Consider the following 13,544-nt stretch of genomic DNA (forward strand, 5'->3'; position numbering starts at 1 on the left):
GAGTATTGATTTGCATCTCTTTCAAACCCACCATATATCCCTTGCAAATGTGCTTTAGAGGTGAAGTTCTGTAGAGCTTGGAGATAATAGAAGTTCCCTTGGCAAAGCTGACTCAAAAGTGCACTGGAAAAATGCCAGTGGTAGTTTGATAGGGATTGCATTGAATCTGTAGATTGCTTTGGGTAGTAGAGTCATTTTCACAATGTTGATTCTTCCAATCCAAGAACATGGTATACCTCTCCATCTATTTGTATCATCTTTAATTTCTTTCATCAGTGTCTTATAATTTTCTGCATACAGGTCTTTTGTCTCCTTAGGTAGGTTTATTCCTAGATATTTTATTCTTTTTGTTGCAATGGTAAATGCGAGTGTTTTCTTAATTTCACTGGCATTTTTCACATAACTAGAACAAAAAATTTCACAATCTGTATGGAAACACAAAAGACCCCAAATAGCCAAAGCAATCTTGAGAACGAAAAATGGAGCTGGAGGAATCAGGCTCCCTGACTTCAGACTATACTACAAAGCTACAGTAATCAAGACAGTATGGTACTGGCGCAAAAACAGAAATATATATCAATGGAACAGGATAGAAAGCCCAGAGATAAACCGACGCACATATGGTCACCTTATCTTTGATAAAGGAGGCAAGAATATACAGTGGAGAAAAGACAGCGTCTTCAATAAGTTGTGCTGGGAAAACTGGACAGGTACATGTAAAAGTATGAGATTAGAACACTCCCTAACACCATACACAAAAATAAGCTCAAAATGGATTAAAGACCTAAATGTAAGGCCAGAAACTATCAAACTCTTAGAGGAAAACATAGGCAGAACACTCTATGACATAAATCACAGCAAGATCCTTTTTGACCCACCTACTAGAGAAATGGAAATAAAAACAAAAATAAACAAATGGGACCTAATGAAACTTAAAAGCTTTTGCACAGCAAAGGAAACCATAAACAAGACCAAAAGACAACCTCAGAATGGGAGAAAATATTTACAAATGAAGCAACTGACAAAGGATTAATCTCCAAAATTTACAAGCAGCTCATGCAGCTCAATAACAAAAAAACAAACAACCCAATCCAAAAATGGGCAGAAGACCTAAATAAACATTTCTCCAAAAAAGATATACAGACTGCCAACAAACACATGAAAGAATGCTCGACATCATTAATCATTAGGGAAATGCAGATCAAAACTACAATGAGATATCATCTCACACCAGTCAGAATGGCCATCATCAAAAAATCTAGAAACAATAAATGCTGGAGAGGGTGTGGAGAAAAGGGAACACTCTTGCACTGCTGGTGGGAATGTAAATTGATACAGCCACTATGGAAACCAGTATGGAGGTTCCTTAAAAAACTACAAATAGAACTACCATATGACCCAGCAATCCCACTACTGGGCATATACCCTGAGAAAACCATAATTCAAAAAGAGTCATGTACCAAAATGTTCATTGTAGCTCTATTTACAATAGTCAGGAGATGGAATCAACCTAAGTGTCCATCATCGGATGAATGGATAAAGAAGATGTGGCACATATATACCATGGAATATTACTCAGCCATAAAAAGAAACGAAATTGAGTTATTTGTAGTGAGGTGGATGGACCCAGAGTCTGTCATACAGAGTGAAGTAAGTCAGAAAGAGAAAAACAAATACCGTATGCTAACACATATATGTGTAATCTAAGAAAAAAAAAAAGTCATGAAGAACCTAGGGGTAAGACGGGAATAAAGACACAGACCTACTAGAGAATGGACTTGAGGATATGGGGAGGGAGAAGGGTGAGCTGTGACAAAATGAGAGAGTGGCATGGACATATATACACTACCAAATGTAAAATAGATAGCTAGTGGGAAGCAGCCGCATAGCACAGGGAGATCAGCTCGGTGCTTTGTGACCACCTAGAGGGGTGGGATAGGGAGGGTGGAAGGGAGGGAGACACAAGAGGGAAGAGAGGTGGGAACATATGTATATGTATAACTGATCCACTGTGTTATACAGCAGAAACTAACACACCATTGTAAAGCAATTATACTCCAATAAAGATGTTAAAAAAAAAAAAAAGAACATGTATAATGGGCTTCAAACCATAGGAAAAAAAAAAGTACGCTGGAAGGTTGTCTGAGCCACTGCTACTGCAGCTAGGATGAAGTGTTTAATGTGCACATTTTATTGCTTTAAAATTTATCATTTTTTAAAAAAAGCAGTAATACAAGCTCAAGGTTCCAAAATGCAGTGGCTGTCTGGCAGGAAACCTGGGGCTTGGGCGAAGATTGTCAGGCCAGGAGAGGGTGCCCACGTTTGGTCGGCCCTTTGTTCTGCTACCTGGCTGGCCTCTGTCCTGCTTTCCTTCAAGGTGAGGGGAGGCCCTGAAGGATACCAGGAACGCGGCTGGAATCTGCTAGCTGGGCAGGATCTGTGGCAAGCCCTAATCAAGCCTCCCTATAACCACTAAAATCATAGAGACGCCTGGGGAGGTGGGAGAAGCATGGGGAATCGGGCAGAGAAGATGGGGTGTGGATGCCAAAACAGTCTACAAGCGTTTGGGCACTGACTGTGAACACATCAGGTTGAGAGGGTTTGTCCCCAGTTTGGAAATTCAGGGTGTACTAGTCAGGCTTCAGTTGGGTTATACAAGATAGATAATGGTTGGAAATTAAATCCCATGGGATTTATTTCCATTACTTAGCTCACTGTGGGACAGTGAGTACATACTGCAACTTTCCAGTCCTCGGTTTCCCTTATGCGTGCAGCGAGGAGGCTAAAACAGCTACGACGTCCGTGATGCAAACTGCTGAGTAAGTGACGTAGCCACTTTGAGCCTCGGTTCATTCAGACACACATGCGACGTGATGATGCCTGTCTATGCCCAGGATGGTTGCGATGACCAGGTGAGAGTGGGCATGGGAAAGTGTGATACTGGGAATCACAGAGATGTGACATGTTTTCCAAGCCACGCCAGCCTGAGAGGTAGGAGTAAGCAGACAGTAATAGTGATAAGTTGGCATTTCTGGGCTCTGCCCTCCACCCACTCTAGGAGAATTCCACACCCACACCCACACATACCCCACCTTAAATCCTCCCCAGACCCCCAGGACCTCCCAGGAGTATCTCGTGTATAGTCATACCACTGTGTGGCCTCTGCTACATCATGACTCATTGAAATGATGCCCCCTTTTACTGCCACCGCCACACATGACAGAGGTACACCCTCTCAGGGCACTGGCACTACCCTGTGGGCATCCACTGTCTGCTCTGAGGGTGCCAATATCCAGGGCATCGCTGCTGCATGTAGCAAGGGGTGCAGACTCCCTTGCCAGGGTGCAAAATGTAAGGCTGTGCTCGCTCTCAGGGTCAGGCAGGGGCCAACCATGCACTTTCACAAGACCCACTGTGAAGGCCTCCTTAAATCTTACTGCCTAGGTGTCTTGCTTGTGTCACTGTAGTACAAGTACAATGTTGGCCCACGAGGTCAGTACCCTGAATGCTCGGCATTTCACAGCAATCATGGACGCAACAGTGACTCTTCAGGAACCTGACGTCAGTGATTGACTGTAAGAAGCCCTGATAGCACACAGAACTATATTCAATGTTCCGTGATAAACCATAATGGAAAAGAATATTTTTTTAAAAGAATGTATATATATATTAACTGAATCACTTTGCTGTACAGCAGAAATTAACACAACGTTGTGAATCAACTATACTTCAATAAATAGAAAAAAAGAAAATTAAAAGAAGTAAGCCCTGGAAGCCACTTTTGTAGTGATGCCGTGCCCCCAGCCCTAGCTGACTGGGGGTCAAGTAAAACCGGTCAGATCTCTCTCCCAGGAATTTGGAATGAGGATTGTCAAATGCCAGTTGGTTTCTGCAGGTGACTGGAACTACGCGCATAAACCTGGGGTCTGGGAGGTGTCCTACCACACTCTGGGTATGAGGAAGCACAGCAAGGTGATGTACAGAGAGATGAGAAAGGAACAGAAGTGTGAAGTGGAGGAGCTCCTGATTCTTGGTCCTCTGGGCCCAGCTGCATTCCTATCTTTGGCTTCCGGGAGTCACTCCGCGGCTTTACAACATAGTTTCCACCCAGGCCAGCCCACAGGGGCTTCTGTTACTTGCAGCCTAAGAAAGTAGAGAAGTGGAGTGTTTCTCTCTCTCTCTCTTAGTTCAGCCTCCTGGCCCCAGAACTCGAGCCAGGCCCAGGGGCTGTGCTGAGAACTACTCTAAGAGAAGATGTCCCTGAGCTCAGATCTCCTCGCACAGTCGGCCCACGGCCTCAAACTGATTTTACCATCTTCTCCTTCTTTTAAGGTGAGTTTTTCCAGGAGGTTCTGGAACGTTTGTGTAGGTAGATCCCCAATCCTCTTTCTTTCTTTTTTTTTCTACTTGCAGTGTCAAATGGGTCTGAATCCCAGGGTCGGGACCACAGCTTAGGCGCTAGCTGGGGCCTGGCCACTGTGCTCCCAGGTTTAAGTGCATTCTCCGAGTGGCCTCACCCATTAGGATTCTAGGCAGAGTGCCGAATGCCTCTCCCCTTGATGAAATTACCCACTTATATAGCTGCCTGTCTGCCCGCTGGCATGCTGCTGGAATTCCAACAAGCCTGCAACCTGCTTTGAGGGGCCCGGCAGGCGAGACACCAGGCACCAACCATTCACTTAGACTAAGGTAAGCCCAAGCCCAGGCTCCTCCCACCAAGGCTGGGTGAGAAACAAAGAGGGAGCACAGAAAGGGGCAGGGAGAAGTGGCTTTTGCCTTCCCCAGTACCTGGTCTGCCCCTAACTCCCTCACACAAAACACCCCACCCCCTGCAGGTCAGGAGCCGTTTCCCGTGTGGGGCTGGAAAGATGGTGAGAGTAACTGTTATCCAAGTATTTCAATTCTCTATGGCAACTAACAAACCACCCCCAAACTTAGGGACCCAAGACATCAGCCATTTTGTCAGGGTTGATGCTGAGGGTTAACTGGACTCAGCTGGGTGGTTCTTCTGCTCGTGTAATGCGCTCATCTAGGGATGAGCTGGGCAGGGACATGCAAGCTGGGTCATTCACGTCTCGTGCTCGATGGCAGTGGATGGAAGGCTGAGATTCTTGTCCCTTTCTGTGAAGTCTCTGGTCTTCTCCTCCACGTGGTCTTTTCACATGGTCTCTCTGGCATGGTCACCAGCTCAGGGCTCCAAAAAGCACAAAAGGAGAACCTTCAAGACTTCCTAAGGCTTAGGTCAAGACAAGGCACAGCACTCCTTCTCTGCATTCTCTTTGTTAATTGAGTCACGGGCCAGCCCAGGCTCCAGCTGGGAGGGGATATGCAAGGGCACGAGTACCAAGAGGTTTATTAGGCATCATCTCTGGAGACTAGCTGCCCCTCCAAGAAGAAACCCATGATTTGACCTTGGAAGTTTACAAGCCGTCTAAAGAGACAAAGACTTGCACAAATACTCAAATGTGGATGCCCTGTCATCACATGTACCTGCTCAGTGGGGACACTTAGATGCTGAGATACTCACCTTCACACAGAGAAGAACATTCACAAACACCCTCACCTTCACACTAACAGGGTCATGCACACACATACACACACACCCTGACATCCCAAGTTCTATACATCTCTATCCAACCTATACATACAACCTATACATCTCTATCCAACCTCTCACTTGTGAGCCTTCAGTTAAGACAGGGATGATACTCTATATCCTCACACTTGCAGCTGAAGGAGCAAACACATTTTGTAACAGACTCTAGATTCAGTTGGGTTGGATGGTTAACAAGACAAACTCCAGTCGGGATAGGTATAGAATGGCCATATCATTTATCTGCAAATAGGTCACATTTAAGAGTAGAAAAAACACCAAAACACTCTCTAGGGTTGCTGGGACATGTCACCCTTGAGAGGTATAAAGTCCTGGATGTGGGTTTAAAATATCAATTTCACAAGCACAGGAGAGGCTAATGTAAGAGCACCCACATCTGTGACATCCATTCAGGTACATGTTCTGATCAGAGGCTTCACTTTTATTTTAGAAATGTCCCATCTGCTCTACCAACCATCAAAACATATGAATATCTGAGAAAATCTGTACATGGGGGTCCTCGCCAACAAACACAACCTCGAACTCTCTGCTGCCCCTTCTTTATCAAAAACTTTGCTGAGAGGAATGATATTCATGGTGGACTGCCTGAAAGACAAATGGCCCATCCATTTTTTTAGCTAATCTAAATTCTACCCTTGGGGAAAATTCAGTGTAGACCATCAGAAAGCCAGACATATAACTTAGATTACTTACTCCAGCCTGTCTCTCCTACCCTCCCTCACTCCTACCCCTGAATCACTTTTTGAATTGTACTTTGGCGCTAGAGTTTTGGGATTATCGCTTTGGTTTGCTTTGGAGCACTCTAAGAAATAGCTGTATGGAACCTTCTACTGCATTGAATGTGGGCGTAGGACCTGGAACTGGTCCATCACAATATCTTACTTATGAAGACTCATGGAGAAATTTTCAGATGTCAGTATCAGAAAAAGTTGGGATTCGGGAATTCCCTGGCAGTCCAGTGGTTAGGACTGTGCACAGTCACTGCCAAGGGCCCAGCAGTGCAGCACCCACCCGCCCAAAAAAAGTTGAGATTCTCCTAAGCAACTGGTTTATTTAAAACTTATGGGCAGGGAGCTTCCCCGGTGGCTCAGGGTTGAAAGTCCGCCTGCCGATGCAGGGGACACGGATTCGTGCCCCGGTCTGGGAGGATCCCCACGTGCCGCGGAGCAGCTGGGCCCGTGAGCCATGGCCGCTGAGCCTGCGCGTCTGGAGCCTGTGCTCCGCAATGGGAGAGGCCGCAACAGTGAGAGGCCCGCGTACCACAAAAAAAAAAAAAAAAAAAAAACTTGTGGGCATTGTAAAATTCTTAACAGTTTACATTGTAAACATTTTAAGAGTTTGGCTTCCCCTTTTTGCCTTGGCTGCTGGAAAACTCAGAGTGAAATTTAGGGCCCACCTCCAGCATCTATACAGAACCACATGATGTATATTTCTGCGTATTTCATGGTATTTATATCACCTTGCTCCAGCTGTCATGAGCATTATATTCGATGCCCCAGTATTTATTCCAGCCCATATGATTAGTAAAAGCCAGCCATGAAAATTCTGTTTCCCTTGTGCATGATTTGTTCAGGAGTGGTCAAGGGACCTCTTTCCAGCTAATAAGAAGTAGTCAGGGAAAGTATGCTTGGGGGATCTGGGAAGAGTTTCCACTCTTAAGAAGAGGTGATCTTTCTTCTTCCTTTGGGCATTATGATGTCTGGGTATGATCCCCAGAAGTGCTACGAGTCTGAAGATTAAAAAAAAGAAGAAGATAACAGAACAGAGACAGAAGGAATGTAGGTCCCTGGGTCACCCTCTCTGGACTTCCTGTTACGTAAGGTAATAAACGGGGTCATTGTTTAAAACTTACAGCCAAAATCAGCCCAACTGACACACCCTGGCTTTGTTCTTTACTCACCTCGTTTCACCCTTGAACTTGGTCTCTCAGCTCATTTTCTATCATTCTACATTGTAAGTATTTTTGCAGGTCACCGCAAAAGACCTGGATGTCCCATAGTAAACAGATTCTCTCCTCCAGGGCAGAGGGACAGATAGGAAATGTGTAAAAAGAAACAAATTAATTTCCAATAGTGAAAGGTGCTGTGGAGACAAGCAGGATCAGGGAAAAGGATGAGGTAATGCAGATCCTTTAGACGGAATAGTCGGGGAAGGACTTTTTGAGGAAGAAGGTTTTTTTTGTTTTTTGTTTTGCGGTACGCGGGCCTCTCATTGTTGCAGCCTCCCTGTTGTGGAGCACAGGCTCCGGATGCGCAGGCTCAGCGGCCATGGCTCACGGGCCCAGCCGCTCCGCGGCATGTGGGATCTTCCCGGACTGGGGCATGAACCCATGTCCCCTGCATCGGCAGGCGGACTCTCAACCACTGCACCACCAGCGAAGCCCGAGGAAGATGTTTGATCTGAAACGTGAAAGGAAAGAAGGAGGCAGCTATGAGGTTCTCTGGAGAAGGAACATTCTAGGTGATGGGACAGCAAGTGCAAAGGCCCTCACGTGGAACTAGTTTGATAAGTTGGAATAGTGTTTGTCAAATGAGGGGCCAAAACCTATTGATGGGTTGCAAAATTGACTGAGTGGGTCAAAATGGGTATTTTCCAAATGAAATAAAATGGAACAGAATAGACTAAAAATACCAGAGTGCATTGAACCTAGTAAGGATTAATATTTTGTTTAGTTACACTTTTGTTTCAGTTGTATAGAGAAGGATGGTTCACTGGATAGAATATAAAATAAATTTCTTACTGAGAATTGTAGTTTTAAAAAAGAAAAAACCCACTGGGCGGGAAGAACAGAAGAAAAACCAGTGGCTGGGACACAGCGAGCTAAGGAGAGAATCACGACACTGAGGCTTCTGCAAGAGAAAAAGATCCAGCCCAAAATGAGAGACCTGAGCATCGGGAGGAAAGGCAGGTGATACTGGGACCATGGAAACCAGAGAAGAGAGGCTCCGAGAGGAGGAGTGGAGTGATGGCAAGAAATGGCCATGGGGTCACTTAATGAGCTTGGCCAAAGTGATTGCCATTGAGTGACGGGGCCAGAGCCTGAGTGAAGAGGGTTAAAGAGAGTATGAGACGTGAAGAACTGCAGTCAGCAACTAAAGAAACTCTTTTGAGAAATTTTGCCACACAATACAGCAAAATAAATGGGGTGGTGGATGAAAGAGGCATGGTGCCACTTGAGAGGGAGTAATTAACCCCCCACCTGGCTTGGTCCTATTCAGGTCCCCATCAGATCAGGTTCCTTTAAGTTCTAGCCCCACATCCCAAAGGACATTGAGAAACTGAGGAGAATCCTCCAGCATCTCTTTCCTCCAAACCATGTGATCTCCTCAAAGATGTAGGATGGGTGAGTTTTACGATGGAACAGGAAGAAAGATAATGCTGGAAGAGTGAGCCACTTTTGCTTTAGAGCCACGTGAGAGTCCAGGACCAAGACACAGACCAGGCGACCTTGGACAAGTCACCCGACATCTCTAAGAGTTAAGCCTTCTCATTATTAATGGCACGGTCAGACCCATGTTGCAAGAAGAAGTAACACACAGAAAGGGTTTCACAGTGTGTGAAGCAGTCACTAGGCACACCTTTGTCCCTGATTGTATTACTGCTGGGGCAATGGACATAAGGGGCAAGTATATGGCACAAAAGACACCCCAGAGGCAAGAGGACGAATGAACCAGCAGCAAAACCAATGTGCATATACCCCCGCAATGGACAGAGCCCTCACTCCTTAACCAGACCAAGCGGGTAGCTCAGAGTCAGGATCTTCTCTTGGGTGTGCATCCACACCAACTGCAGAATACAGCTCAGCTCCTTAGCTTGGCGTCCACGCTCTTCCCAGGCTGGCACACAGCCTGGCACAATGGTACCATGACAAAGAACACAGCTCTGAGTCATCACCGACAGGTCTTCCCAGCTTTGTAAATTCTGAGTCCCAGAATCCCCGTCAGTACAAGCAGAGGATAATAAATCCTGGGGTCGGGGTGGAGGTGAGGATTAAATAAGATAACTACGGTAAGACATTTGTCACAGTATCAGGTACACAGTACGTGCTTAATAAATATGTGGTTGTCATGAATGCTTTTGCCACTCCTCCTAAACCAGCCTTCTCACCCTCACCCGAGTCTGTCAGAGCTCTTGGAAATGCTGGCCCTTTGTTCCTGCTCTTTCCTCCCTGGTGGGGTTTCCCTTCTCCCACTTTCCTGCTCAGCAAACTCCTACTCATGCTTTTAGGCCCAGTTCTAATGTCACCTCCTCCAAGAAGTCTTCCATGACTCCCTGGGCAAAATGAATCTGTCAATACGTTGCTCTCAGAGTACTTGGTTTATAGCTCCATTATAAGGCTTTTGGCATTGTGTTATAAGTAATTCTTTACATGTTATCCTCCCCCTCCCCAACTAGATTCCTCGAGGGTAAGAACTGTACCTTATTTATCTCTGTCTCCTCAATGCCTTGCACAAAAGAAGATGCATATTGAATGAATCAATGAAAAAGTGCATGGATATGGACAGATGGACAGACGGATGGATGGATGGGTAGATGGGCAGTGAGCAATCTTCCTGTCCACGTCAGCCACAACCTCAACCTTATCCTCAAATGTCTCAGGCTGGCCCAAGACCCGGTGATCACACAGCTCACCTGGACTGAAGAAAAACTGTGGACTCAGAAACCCGGGAAGCAGAATTTGAAGCATCCCTCAGAGCCAGAGAAAACCACTCAGGAATAGCCAGGCTCGGCACAGACCTGCAAGGAGCCTCAATGGGAGAAAATGATTTAATTATCAGAGTGTCACCAAACAAATCGTACGCCTCATGTTGGGGTTCTTAATGCTTATAGTAATTAACATGATGAAGACTTTTCTTCTCTCTTCTGTTTATATTTAGTTTAGCCATTCACAATAGAGCTAAAATTATTTCAACTAATTTTAGGGACTCTCTCTACATTGCCCCTGCATTTCTTCCCCAGCGCTGCTGTGCAACTAACTTCAGAGACAGCCAAATGCAGGACAAATTGGAATCAATGCTGCCTTTGTCTTTGCTAATAAGTGGCTGCCACGCAGAGGAGTGCGGAACCACTAATTGGCTGATCTCAACAGGGAAGACACAATGGTGGCGAGAATGCTGGGGGATTAATTATAGGGCCGCCTCCTGCGAGCCCCAGCTTCCGCTGCTCCTAGCTGGCAGTGCCACAGGGGTGGGCTTCTCCACCCATCTTTAGAAACAACAAGTTTTCCAGCTGGAACTCTCTGTCACTGGAGATTCAGGCCAAACATCCAGCACACACAAAGGTCAAGGGAGAGAAAGGGGTATAGTGAGCAGGTGGCCACCCACGAAGGAGAAGACAAGAGTGTGTGTGTTGGCCGGAGGTGGGGGGGAACGAGGGGCACTTCCAGGGGTAGGGAAGATGTGTGTGCTAGTTCATGAGGGAGGCATGACTATCCCCCTTCCACATGCGGAAGTGGAGGCCCAGAGAGGTGCGGGGCGTGCCCCAGGTATGATAGGTTAGCTCTCAAAGGAGGCACAGTGCCCCCAGCGAAGCAGCCGAGCTACGAGTAAGGACTCCTCTGAGCCTGGATTTTAACTTAACTTTGCCTGGTTGCAAAGCCCATGCTCTTTGCACCACTCTGGAAGTCTTTCCTCCACCATTGGTCTGTCGCCTCTGTGACCTCATTTCATTGTCTTTGGGGTAAAAGAATTACCTCCTAAATGTCCCTGTTAAAATGTGAATACATCCGCTGAGTGGAGGAGCCCATGCATCATGCATCCCTTAGTCCAGACTTGCTGCTTAAATTAGGCACCTGGAGAGCAGCTTCCTGAGAGAATGAGACACAGGAGTTTTGATACGGGGAAGTGGGCCCAGAGGGAACTCTGGGGTCATCTTGGGAAGGGGCTGGGGAAGCTCCAAAGGGTGGCATCTGGACAGAAAACATCAAGGAGATTGCATCAAAGGCAAACTGGGCCAAGTCCAACAGTTCAAAACCAAGTTTGGTGTTCTCGTCCCAAAAGCCACTCTCCCTCCCGATTCTACGTCTCTGTTGCTTCACCAGGAAACCTGAGATGGGTCCCTGACTCCTTCCTCTCCTCGACCCTGCCTGATCTTTCTATTCTACCTCGAAAGCCTGCTCTTGCCTCTCCATCCTTTCCATCTTCTTAAGCTTGACTTGACATTTGCCCTGGGTCAAAGTAAAATTGTGCCGGACACTTGCTGAAAATGGCAAGACCGATTTTATTTGGGCAACTGCAGTAGGGGAGAAAGACTTCAGTACAGCTCAGCCCCAAATACGGCAGGAGCAACTGGGGATTTATAGCCAGCAGGTAGGGTGAGAGGGTCAATGGATAGAAAATTACCAAGAGGAACTTGGTTACATAGCAAAGCTGGGGGGATTCTTGCTAAGGTGACTTGGCAGAATTCTTGCTCCCTGGGCCTAGCAGACCAAAGATGGCAAACCAAGGACTAAGCCAGTGGAGAAGAGGGCTCAGAGGAGACTGACTAAAGCTGGTCAGAGTCCTTATCACTTAACTCTGAGCCCTCTTCCCCCAGGCTCACTCCTCCAGCCCATCTTCCTCCATACACAGTCAGAATTGTCTCTCCAAACTCAGTCTGATCCCATCTCTTTCCCACTTTACAGCCTCCACTGGCCTCCCATCGTCCTCAGGATAACATACAAACTCCTAATGTGATGGGCCACATAAGGCCGGTCAATCATAAACAGAGTCCCTCCCAGAAAACCTGACCCAAAAGGAAAGAGGACTCCTTGGTGGTCATTCCTGATTCCACTTGGGTCCTGGGCCTGGGAGGGTTAAACACATCAGAACAAAACCTCCCCTAGCTGGGACCTCACTATGTTACAGCAGAACTCTTTCGAGTTTCTAAACTCTTCCCTGCGTTTTATCTCCTTGGTTTTCATAACCTCCCTAAGGGAAGAGTGGCAGAGTTTTCTTACCATTTCACAGATGAGGAATCAGGATCAGGGTTGTTAATTGACTTGCCCAGATCACACAGCTAAGAATTGCCCAGATCTAAGAATTGCACAGCTAAGAAATGGGTTCAGCCAGCATCCAAACCCAGTCTTTTGGGCAACGTGATGTTGATGTAATTGTCCCTTTCCCCCACTTGATGATAAGCTTCGGGAGGAAAGGTAAACCTTGTTTGGTTTACCCTTCTGTCCCCATGCTTAGCAGTGCCTGGTACATAGAAACCCTGCATAGAAAAGGCAATGACATCACTACTATCTGTTGAGGGCTTACTTTGTACTGTTCTTGTGCTGAGTGTGTTGAGAGGTCATTCTTTGCCTAACACTATTATCAATCCCATTTTACAGAGGAAAAAACTGAGGCCTCCAAGCACTTAAAAAAACTCACTCAGAGCTGCACAGTTAATAAAGTGTTGGAGCAGGGATTTTCGCCTAGGTCTTCTTGACTGCCAAGCCCATGGTTTTCATCTGTACTCTGTGCTGACGGCTTAATAACTGTCATGTAAATAAATGAAGGACTTGGGTTCTCGAGTTCTTTCTACCATGCTGTGTTTTCATCTGAGCACATCACCTTCTCACTTTCCCCCACACCTGACCTCTGGGCTCAGCTGAACGTAGACACTTGGCAGGCAAAAAACAAAAGATTTCCCAAATATTAATGCTTATAGCCAACGTCCTTTGGTAAAGATAATTTCAATGTTTTAAGATATTAATGTTCTTTTGACTGGTCTCCTTTCTAAGCACTTCTGAGTAAACACATCTATCTAGGGCTGATTGATTCTTGCAGTTGGGCTATATTAACCTAAACTAGGACATTCTGGGTCACATATTGAAGAGGAGAAATGGTTCGGGGTATGTATATGTGAGTGTGTGTTAATATTATTTTTAAGTTTCCTTTTGTGCTCAACTCCAGAGAAATATTTGAAATTCAAATAATGAGGTATTCATAGTGAGTTGGCTTTC

The sequence above is a fragment of the Delphinus delphis genome, chromosome 1 (genome assembly GCF_949987515.2).
Source record: "Delphinus delphis chromosome 1, mDelDel1.2, whole genome shotgun sequence".
NCBI classification, from domain to species: domain Eukaryota; kingdom Metazoa; phylum Chordata; class Mammalia; order Artiodactyla; family Delphinidae; genus Delphinus; species Delphinus delphis.